Source organism: Arachis ipaensis, chromosome B08 (assembly GCF_000816755.2).
Source record: "Arachis ipaensis cultivar K30076 chromosome B08, Araip1.1, whole genome shotgun sequence".
Taxonomy (NCBI): Eukaryota; Viridiplantae; Streptophyta; class Magnoliopsida; order Fabales; family Fabaceae; genus Arachis; species Arachis ipaensis.
Genome location: NC_029792.2, coordinates 98,377,937 through 98,389,238, shown reverse-complemented (window position 1 = coordinate 98,389,238; position 11,302 = coordinate 98,377,937). Strand labels below are relative to the sequence as shown.

Here is an 11,302-nt window from a genome sequence, read left to right as displayed (position 1 = left end):
GATGATATTATTAATCAGGTGACGGGAATTTGTGTTTATTCATCTCGCATCACAATGATTTGCAGTTTACTGGAGCTTATATTCACTTTGCTATCTCGTACATACTCCTTTTTACATCCTGGAGCATTTTAACATGATCTTCCATCATGTTACAATTATTTTCACATATTTGGTTAAGTGGCATGAAATACATAACGTAGCACTCCCATCATCTTGAACAATTGCTTCTAAAATGCTTATATTATTTTGTAATGGCTCAAATGTATTTTTATATCAAATAAAAATGTTCAACCTTTTATGCTAAAGGTTATATGCTTAGCAGATGGTTTACCAATCATCACAAAAATAAAAAAAAAAATATCTAATCTTGTAAAGGCTTTAGTTTGTCCTCTGACATGATTTATTATTTATTTTACCACATTACATTAAAATAGTAATAGAAATTTATTTTTAATTCTCACTTTTTTCTTCTGTTGCCTAAAACTCATAATCTCAACAAAGATGAATAAGAGCATGTTGACAGCAGAATACTGAGAAATATCCAAGTTATGATAAATTGGTACTTCTTATGTCAAAATAATGAGTATTAGCTAGGTTAGGAGAAAGAGAACATACCATGTTTTGACGTTAGTGAAAAAAGCAAGGAGAATTCACATTGATCCTTGAAACAGATGCTGGACACTAATTTGATCCTGAAAAGGTTTGCAACATTAGTTTGATCATTAAATGTTTACCTTACAACTTATTTGGCATGCTAGCCTCAGTGATATAACTGCTAGGTACTGTTTGATATCTCCCATAATGTTATAATATGCAATATTATTTGCAATTGTTGAGATTGACCACCAATTACTCTACAAAAGAGTTGCAAGATAGCAATTTGTCCAACAAAATCTTGTATCTTCAATTTCGTCATCTAACAATTTGTTTTTATCTTGTTTGTCCAAATATAATTTATAGAAACAATGATTTTGTATGGTCAATGGCCTACTTGATCTAGAGGGGAGAAATTTTGAGTGATTAATTTATTAATTTACCTTATTTATAAAATCAGTATATTTGTGCCAAAAGTATCTTAACTATGATTCTCTACTGATCATTAAAATTACAATTTTGTGTAGTTAGGAGGCACTGAAAAAGTTGCTGAAATCACAGGAAGAAAAGGCAGGCTTGTGAGGGCCCCTTCGGGAAAGGGTGTAATTTACGAGCCTCGTAACAAGTGAGTTGTTTTTGGCTCCCATTCTATTTCAAACTACTTTTCTTCCCCACTGAATTATCTTGTCTTTTTTCCTCTACAGAAAAGATATCAGTATGGAGATGGTAAACATGCATGAAAAGAAGCTTTTTCTGGATGCTAAGAAGTTTGTTGCTATTATATCTGAAGCCGGATCTGCGGGTTTTTCATTGCATGCAGATAGAAGGGTTATTAATCAGGTATATCAACCTGTTTTGAATAATGAATAGAAGTTCTTCAATAGCTTTTGTAAGTTTAGCTTTATCAATCTACAATATTCCATATCTATGATATGTTTGCCCTTTTTGTGGAAATATGTTTACTGTAATCGTGACTGAAATCTTTAAATCATATTTATTTATTTTTCTTTTTCTGTTGTATGATCTTTCCCTCTATGAAACAGAAAAGAAGGGTTCATATAACTTTAGAACTTCCTTGGAGTGCTGACAAAGCAATTCAGCAGTTTGGAAGAACTCATCGATCAAATCAAGCTTCAGCTCCAGAATACAGGTCAGTGTGCAGTTTTTGTTAAATTATCACTTTCCTGCTTACTATTTTGGTTTCATTGTTAGCTGAACTAGAATATATTATTGTCGGAGTTCAAAATTTGCACTTGTTAACAAGAAGGTCAAGACTTTGGTTGATGTTATTTTTGTAGTTGAAAAAGTATTATGGAAGAATAAGCTTGCATTATGAGTTTATGTGATGGAGGATGCTTTCCATATGAGAACAAGTTTGTATATCAAGTATATATGTAGTGTATTATAGTACAAGGAAGTAGTGCTCGAGTTTGAAAGGCATTCTTCTTTATATGGACTGAGAACAAGTTTGTATATCAAGTATATATGTAGTGTATTATAGTACAAGGAAGTAGTGCTCGAGTTTGAAAGGCATTCTTCTTTATATGGACATAATAAATGTTATCATAGATCCTATGACAAAATTAAAGAATCTTAGGTTTGTTCCTGACTCCACCATTGCTTCTGTCTTTAGATCAAGTGTCTAGTCATACGGTGAGTTTGGAAAGGTGAATGATGAATTGTCTTTATAAATATGGGGTTCTTAGTGACCAAACATGGTTGGCTGCCTCCCTTAGTATGGTTCTTTAAGAAATGAGAAACAAAATGTGAAAATCAAAGACCAATGGGGCTGTGAAAGAAAAACACTTGTAGTAGTCTGACCCTTCTACCATAACTTGAAACCTTGGAAATTTTGCATTAATTTTTCATTCTTGTCAGGTATCCATTTGGTATCTTGTACAAAGAAATAAAATAACGGTTATACTAAATGAGTATTGAATCAAATTGACAAAATGACACCATTCAAAACCCAGTCCTTTTAAACTATCATGCTCGTTGGGGATTGCTTTGCTCCCAAAGAAACCACTGGCTATGTTAGGGACGCAGCAACCACTCAACACACATGCCTTAATTAATACAGGTCAAAACTGCCATAATAATATGAATATCTTTATTTAGTAAATCCTTTACCCACTTGTTCCATCTGCAAGAAATCACGATGTTGTATTTCATATCATATTAATGCTAATCCTAAGATGTCATACTTGATACTCTATGATATAATATGATTGTATCCTGATTTCTAGCACCCTTAATACCTTTTAATGCATATGACTCAAAATATCCACAGCTAAAGTAGAAGGAACCTAGGCAAGTTTATGTTGCACGACAGACCACCTGTTGGCATATCACTAATAATATTAAAAGAATGTGACATCATACTTGATGAAGGAACTTTGTTCTTGTTGATACGCCTTTCTAGATGATGCACCTATTTAGCCAATCTCAATGAGTAAATGCTCTGCAGGGTGCTCTTTAGTAACCTTGGTGGTGAACGAAGCTTTGCATCTGTTGTTGCTAAAAGATTAGAATCTCTTGGTGCTTTGACTCAGGGGGATCGCAGGTAAGCTGGATTATCTACCTTTTTATAATGATTGCATGAACAAGTTGTAATTTCTTTGTCAATGTTATTTTTGATGCATGACAGGGCTGGACCTTCATTAAGTGCTTACAATTATGATAGTAGTTATGGAAAGAGGGCTCTAATGATTATGTACGAAGGAATATTGGAACAGGTTTTGTAATTTCTACGTTGTGAAAATTATGTAGTTCTGTTATAAACTTATATTCAACTTGAAGTTTTATTTACTTATAAATGTGTTTTAGGATTCTCTTCCTGTTGTTCCTCCTGGATGTTTATCTGACAATCCTGTTACAATCAATGAATTTATTATGGAAGCAAAAGCTGCTCTTCTATCTGTTGGAATAGTTAAAGGTACAATTATTAATTCATTCTTTCACTTCACCCAATATCAGATGGAGTAATGAAATAATAATCATCAACTTTTTAACTATATCTTAGGGTTGGTCATTGATTATTTAAGTTTATTTTGTGAGGCAATATTCAACTCTTCTCTCGGCCATATTTCTGGCTTCTTTTTTTTTAGGATATGAGGAACATTCTGGAAGTTTATCTGGCTACATTAGTGATAATGATATGCAAGATGTTCGGCGATTCCTCAATCGGCTTCTAGGACTTCCTCCTGATATTCAGAATAGGTCTGTTGGTTAACCTTTTTAGTGACAGTTATGTATTCAACAGACTAGAATATATGAAAATCTCTCATAGTAGATTCTCTCATTTTGTCTATCCCTTTCTATAACCATGTTATCAATATAAACATATGATTCTTGTACTTTAAGCATTAGATTCAGTTTGCTGATTACTACTCTGGCAACAGGCTTTTTGAATTATTTGCGAGCATATTTGATCATCTCATTCAGAATGCTCGCATTGAAGGTAACCTTGATACAGGCATTGTGGATATGAAGGCTAATGTTGTAGAACTACAAGGGACTCCAAAGGTTTTCCACTTGCACGAGAGTTTTGCTGCTATTACTTTGTTTATTGTTATTTTTTATATTAATATAGTGTGGAGAGAATTTTCATTGTTGTGCAGACAGTTTATATTGATCCAGTGATGGGGGCTTCAACGGTTCTGTTCACTTTCATCTTGGATAGGGGGACCACATGGCAGGTGCCATTGTTTTCCATGTCATCCAAAATAATTAGTATTTATTCTTACATTTGCTGACTTGTTATTTATGTGTCAGCTGGCAACCTCCATGCTGAATGAGAAGCAGAAGGGTGGGCTTGGATCAGTCAATGATGGTTTCTACGAGTCTAAGAGGGAGTGGTTAGGAAGGCGTCATTTCATTTTAGCATTTGAAAGGTATAATAACAATTTAAGTGTTTGTTATATGCTTCTCGTAGTTTGAATTTTATTATAGTTTCCGAATTCCAATCATCATGTTAGGTCAACATGTCATATTTAAAATCTTAAGCTTGTTTTACAGTCACACTCGTAGAAATACAAATGATGATGTGTTACTTTAGTTCCATATCAGATATATATGGCCTAAATAACATTTGCAATAGATTGACCAATTCTGCCCCGAGGTAGCATTGGGTGTGGAGTCATGCTTAAGAAGTTTATGGATTTTTGTGTTATACTGTCTTCTGGTGTTTTCCAAAGGTTTCTCGAGATGTACGATACATACTGACAGAGGCTTTCCTTATTCATTTACTGATGCCATTATTTATTATTATTAATTTTTTTTTCTCATTGCATTTCAGTTCTGTTTCGAATATGTATAAGATAGTTCGCCCTACTGTTGGAGAATCCTTTCGGTATGTATTAGATAGTTTGTAATACTTGCTGAGCCTGAGTCTGTAATGCTTATGCATTTTCTCCATTTACAGGGACATGCATCTGTCAGAATTAAAAAGGAAATATAAAAAAGTTTCATGTTTAAAGAATGCTCAAAAAGGATGGGAAGTGGAATATAATGTTTCATCTAAACAGGTATTCATCCTCATTAAAATATTAAAATCTCATGGGTTGAGAGAACGACAAGTTCTGCTTTCTATGTTGAAACTGATCCAGATCTGCTTTGATACTCATTTTAAATTTGAGTTGTAGACTGTGTTTAGTTGTAACCAAGATCATCTATATTATTTATAAAGGATATTATAATTGCAATATTTGATCCCTCAAGTACTTGTCTAGTCAATATTGTTTATTTTGCGATCTTCAATCAAATACCTGTTAATATTTTGATAATATATTGATAACTGCTAAGAATTTATATTAGAAGTGGAACTATTTTTTTTTTTTTTACTTTAAAAATTCTGAATAAAATAGTTTTAAAGACGAAAGAATCTTATAATGTATATTAAAAAAATTTAAAAATTCATTATATATATGTATGTTTGAATTATTATTTCTTTAAATTTTGGTTGGTTATTTTTTACATAAAATAGATGCACGGAAATTTAAACTTAGACAATCATATCATTAGTCCTTTCTTTTTTTGTTTCATATTCATCTTATTTATTAGTAGCTTCACTTTTAGGATCAACTTTATGCTCCACTGCAGATAAAAATTTCTTTTCATTTCCCTAAATCAATGACAAACCACCAAAAAAAGGAGTATGCTTAGGTAGTAAGAGTCATGTTGGTTGCTGTTTGGGCTGTTGCCTTTGAATATTTCTTGAACTTAACTTTGTTCATAACTTTAAAGTTTGATGATTTGGCCTAATGAAGTTCTAATATATTAGCTTGTGATGATGATTATTAGCAATAGCCTTGCTAATTTTTCTTTGCATTTGTGTTCTTCCTAGAAATTGATTCTGCAATAACTGATGCGTTTCTGAGTCACTGACAAGAATGCATATAGCACTAGTGCAGTATCAGAGAACTGTTTCAATTTTTTTGTCTAATTTTAGATTCAGAGGAAGTTTCACTTGAGTTATCAGTTTGTGGTTTTCTTCAAAAGAGGCTTTAAAATCCCCAAGTTTTCTAGTTTTGAAAAAGGGATGTCAAAACAGCTGTTTATCCAATATAATATTTTGAATCCACTCATTTTTTTCTGCCACAGTAATGATACATCTTACTTCTGTGACTTTCGGTTGTTCTTAAATCGGATTTTTTTTAGTCCAACAAATAAATTTTATTAATAAGAAACAAATCATCCAAAGATACGGATAACAAAAGTTCCACTTTAAAGAAGACAATAATTGACAAAAGAACGACTATCCAGGGGGTAAAGCTTTTTTCAGCACTCATGTCTAAGATCTCTCCAAGACTTGTTTTGCTCTTTTTTTTTTCCCCCTTTTTCATTGTGTCCTTTGTTTTTGTATTTTTTTCCGTTTTGAAAATTTGTGTTAGTACTATAATATGGGGTCCAATGGCCACATATGGGACCTGAGTCTGACATTGAAAGTAGGAGACTTGGCTAGGTTTTATAAGGACTGGCTGTCCAGTCACGATAGTTAGCTATATGGTCATGTTTTGTTTTGTTTTTGTATTTAGGATAAAGTACTATTTTGGTCCTTAACGTTTCAAACGTCATATTTCTGTCTGAAAGTTTCAAACAGGTTTAATGTAGTCCTACCGTTAAATTTGACACTAATAGTTAACGGAATGAGTGACGTGAACGTTAATAACGTTATTAGTTAAGTCATATCTTCTTTCATGTATTATAAAAACATAACCAAATCTTCTTATAACACTTCTTTTCCTCAATTTCTTTTTTGTACAAAACTCCAAATCCTAATAATCAATCGTCAACGCACTTCAAAATCAAAGGAAAAACTTTTATATTAATGATTGTTGGTGTATTGATTTTACTTAATACTGAAATCGAATGTTGTTGGCTCTTCAATATGCGAATTGTTTGTGTCAAATTTAATGGTGAGACAATATTTAACCCGTTCAAAACTTTTTTGGGACTGAAATAGGACATTTAAAAGTTTGTGGGACTGAAATATGATGTTTGAAATGTTTGAGACTAAATTAGGATTCGATCTAAACGATGGGGACTAAAATGATACTTTATCCTTGTATTTATTTTTGTTTTGATATTTTTTTACTACTATAATATAGGGTCCAATGGCCACATATGGGACCTGAGCCTGACATTGACAGTACGAGACTTGGCTAGGTTTTATAAGGACTGGCTCTCCAATCACAATAGTTAGTTATATGGTCATGTTCTCCAAGGTTCTTATCAATTGGTACCTTCTATATCTTTAGAACAAGTGCAGAAAGATGATGTAGTGTTTAAAACCAGGAAAATAATAGGACATAGTAGAAGGGAACAATAATGATATATCCCTATCCATGCATGGAGAATTCACAACCCTATTTTAGTACCCATAAACGTTGTAACAGCATGAGGAACTATGTAATATTTGTAGAATCCAAGCTAATGTGATTTGTTGGTTCCTATCCTTTGTTGGCAGTGCATGCACGGTCCCAAATGTAAGCTTGGCAACTTCTGTACTGTTGGCCGAAGTCGGCAGGAAGTAAATATCTTGGGTGGTGCTATTCTTCCTCTTTGGCGAGCTATTGAGAAGGCCCTTTCTTTGCAGGTATTTAACCAGTATGTAATATATCTCTTTGGTTCAATGATTCAATAGGCCCTTTCTAAGCTGGTAAGTAAATGGTGAGCTTTGCAGTATGGAAATAGTAGCCAATGGCATTTAGCATAGAAACTTTTCAACTGTGAACAAGTTCCTTCTTCCACCACAAGAGTTTGATCATGTGAAGCTGTGGTTTTTGAATCTATGGAGAGCATTGCTAAATTTTTTTTCTTGATGTTACATGTAACTGCTATGATGCCTTTTTGGACTCATCAGAATTTACATCTCTAAATCTACATATGCTTATGTAAAAGAAATACTCATCTACAGATTTAAATCTGTACAGTTTCGCCGAAACCATAGGAGGCTACGTGTTGTTCGCATTGAGACTTCTGCTGATAACCAGCATATAGTTGGCGTTCTTGTTCCTAATGCAGCTGTTAAATCCGTCCTTCAAGGTTTCTCATTCTATCTCCCCTATCCTTAAATGCACACATTCAAAGCTGTGAACATGGATCCCATATATATGCTTGCATAATGAATTCTGTTATTTTACTTGAGAATGTTAGAAAATTGGAATGTCTTATTGTTGGCCGCAAGCTATTCTGTTAGCATGTTGATCTCATAATTTTGTTATTCTGTTAATGATTTGTAGGTTTGGAATGGGTTCCAGCTGATGATAATTGACCCGTGACACTAGACAGGTCACTTTGTTTTTTGGTGAAGTGGCAAAAAGATGCTGCCTTCTCATGTTGCTTGTCCCTAGGTATTTTTTGGAAAAAGGTTAAACCTGGTTGTTGAATACTTTTGGAGGGAAACAGACTCATCCTCAGTGTCATGCAATATAGTTGGCATGATTTTGTTACCCATTTTTTGGTATATAATTTGATGTATAGTGTTGAGGGTGATGCTGATCACTAACTAAAACATAATAGTTGACTAAGTTCAGGGTTCAATATGAACAAGGTTGTATTATATCCCATACACTATTATCAAAAGCATGGATAAGGTAAATATACATGTCCGGAGAAACCAACGATGATTCATAAGTCATAGCCTGCATGACATTATAAAATTCTCCATAAGCAAAAGCCTGCATGACATTATATATACGCTGAAGTTTGATCACTATGCCAACTACTCAAACAAACTCGGAGTTGCCTTTAGAAAAAAATTCACTCTCCTCTTTTGAGAAATGTTAGAATGACATTCTTTTTTTCTTCTATTTATAAAATGTATATTTTTTTTATAGCTTTTAAAAAATCTCCTCTTTAATTTATTTTAAATGTTGTGTTAACAAAAATATCATTTTAACATCTTTCATAAGAGAGAAGTGGAATTTTTTCATAATTTTATTATTACTTTGTTGTGTGTGTGGGGTAAGAATTTGATTATTTTATACGGATTCTGGATTACGTACTAACTTGAGCTTTTAAGTTTTCGGCTTGATTACCATAACTTCGTTATATTACGTGAAGACCGAAAAGAGTTTGATTCTTGTATAATATACGTTAATTATTGTGGTTGCATCAAAATAATCCGTGTCAAAGAACAAATTTGCTTATGGTAAAAGTTTTGATTATTCTTTTACGGAAAAAATTGATAATTTTATTTCTTGTTGCAAAGAGTTTCGTCATTTTGTTAGAAAAATAAACAAAATATGTATAAATATATATAAGTACATAAGAATGAATTTTTAGTATTTATAGATCAGTTTTATTATCTAAATGATATATATGCCTGAGTAAAAAGATTCTAAAATAAATGATTGCAAGTGAATAATAAAAAAGAAAAGAAAAATATCAATAGATCATTTGTCATCTATTAGAATAATTTGATGTGGTGGCACAATATATGAGGTAAGACTAAATAATAAAATTTATTGAAAGACTACATGGAACTTATTTTAATTAGATTAAGACGTGTATTAAATATAATAGGAATAATTGGAGTTTTATTTTAACATTTTCTATATCTAATATTAAGGTATATAAAATTATTTTGGCAATTAATACATAAATCTTATATTCAAATGAGAAATAATAATGATAAGCTATAATCAGGGACGGTTCTTCGTACACTGGTGTCAATTTAAATTTTTTTTGAATAGTATATGATAATAATATTTATTTGTCCTCATTAGATATTAAATTTGACTCCACAATAATTTTTTACTCAATTTTTGGTACTTAATCATCAATTTAAAAATTTTATATTAGAAATTCGGTAAAATAATCAATTCTCAAATTTAAACGAAATTAGTGTTCTTTTTTAAAAATCAACTCAAAAGAATATTATTTATCTTCTTTTCAAATTAGCTTTAATTTTTGCATAGCAACTGTATTAATTGAAAGAACTTTTTTAACTATAAATATCAATAAGAGTCGACTTCTAATTGTGTTAGGAAGTGAATTTTCAAATAATTATTTAGTAATATAGATATAAAAAGAAAGAAATTTTGATGGTAGTGTTAAGAGAAAAATTATTTAATTTTTTAAAATATAAAATCTAAAATAATAGAATTTTAAATTATATATTATTATTATTTAAATTACTATTTTAGTATTTTAATTTATAATTAGATATTTTGAAACTTAATCATATTTTATAATAATAAAATATAATTATAACAACAATTATGCTACGTAAATATAAAATAATCACTTGTACAGAATAAATCTTAAAATACAAATTTTGAAATACAAAATACACATTAAAAATAAGTTAATATATGTATTTATACTCAAATTTATAGTAGATAATTTGATAGCTAATTTTTTATGTAAACGTAATATTTTTATTATAAAAATTATTATCATGTTATATATATTTCGCCTCCATTATCAAAATTTTTTAGATCCGTCACTGTTGGTGTCCAATATTGATTGGTAATTTAGGATTGTTAATTAATCTTGTTTCTATTGACACTAATCTTTTATTAATTCAATTAGTATGTTGGTTAAGACGTATGGATCAGGATTAATTATGCCTACTTGACTTTTTTTTATGTGTCGAGATTGCCAAAGTGGGATTAATTCTTCATAATTGCCATGTTAGTGGCCAATGACAAGAATGGTGATCCTTAACCCTCAACCCTTGTCAAGATTTATTATTTTATATACACATATTATTTTTATTATAAAAATATTATGATGTTATATAAATTTTGTTCCCACTACTAAAATTTTTTGGACCGTCACTCACTATAATAAACTATTTTTCATTAAATTTAATAGTTGTGTGGATAAAGGCTATGAAGGGCTGCTGCTTTGCTGGTGATGATGGTGCTGGAGTTGTTGGATTAAGCAAGAGAGGATATGTTTTGCAAGTGAAAGCAAATAGCCTGGTTAAGATGAGAAATGAATGGTATGAATAAGTGTTGAGTGTGCCACAAATTAAAGGAAAAATAATGGTTTAATGAGTTAATGAGAAAGCCAGAAGAAAAAAAGAAAATGAGTTAATGAAAAAAGCTAGAAGAAAGGGTCCTATTGGCTTATAGTGATTTTACGAGCAAGAACTCTATAATATATTCACGTGACATTTTTAAGTGTATCTCTAGCTTTGTCTCTTCGTAAAGAAAATAAAGTTTTTATTATTGTTTAAGAGGTCGAAATTCGAAAC

At 31.2% G+C, this 11,302-nt stretch overlaps 1 pseudogene; it reads left to right on the top strand.

Annotated features, from left to right (window-relative positions):
* The window catches only part of LOC107611191, an 18,249-nt pseudogene extending 9,540 nt beyond the window's left edge, over positions 1 to 8,709 (top strand).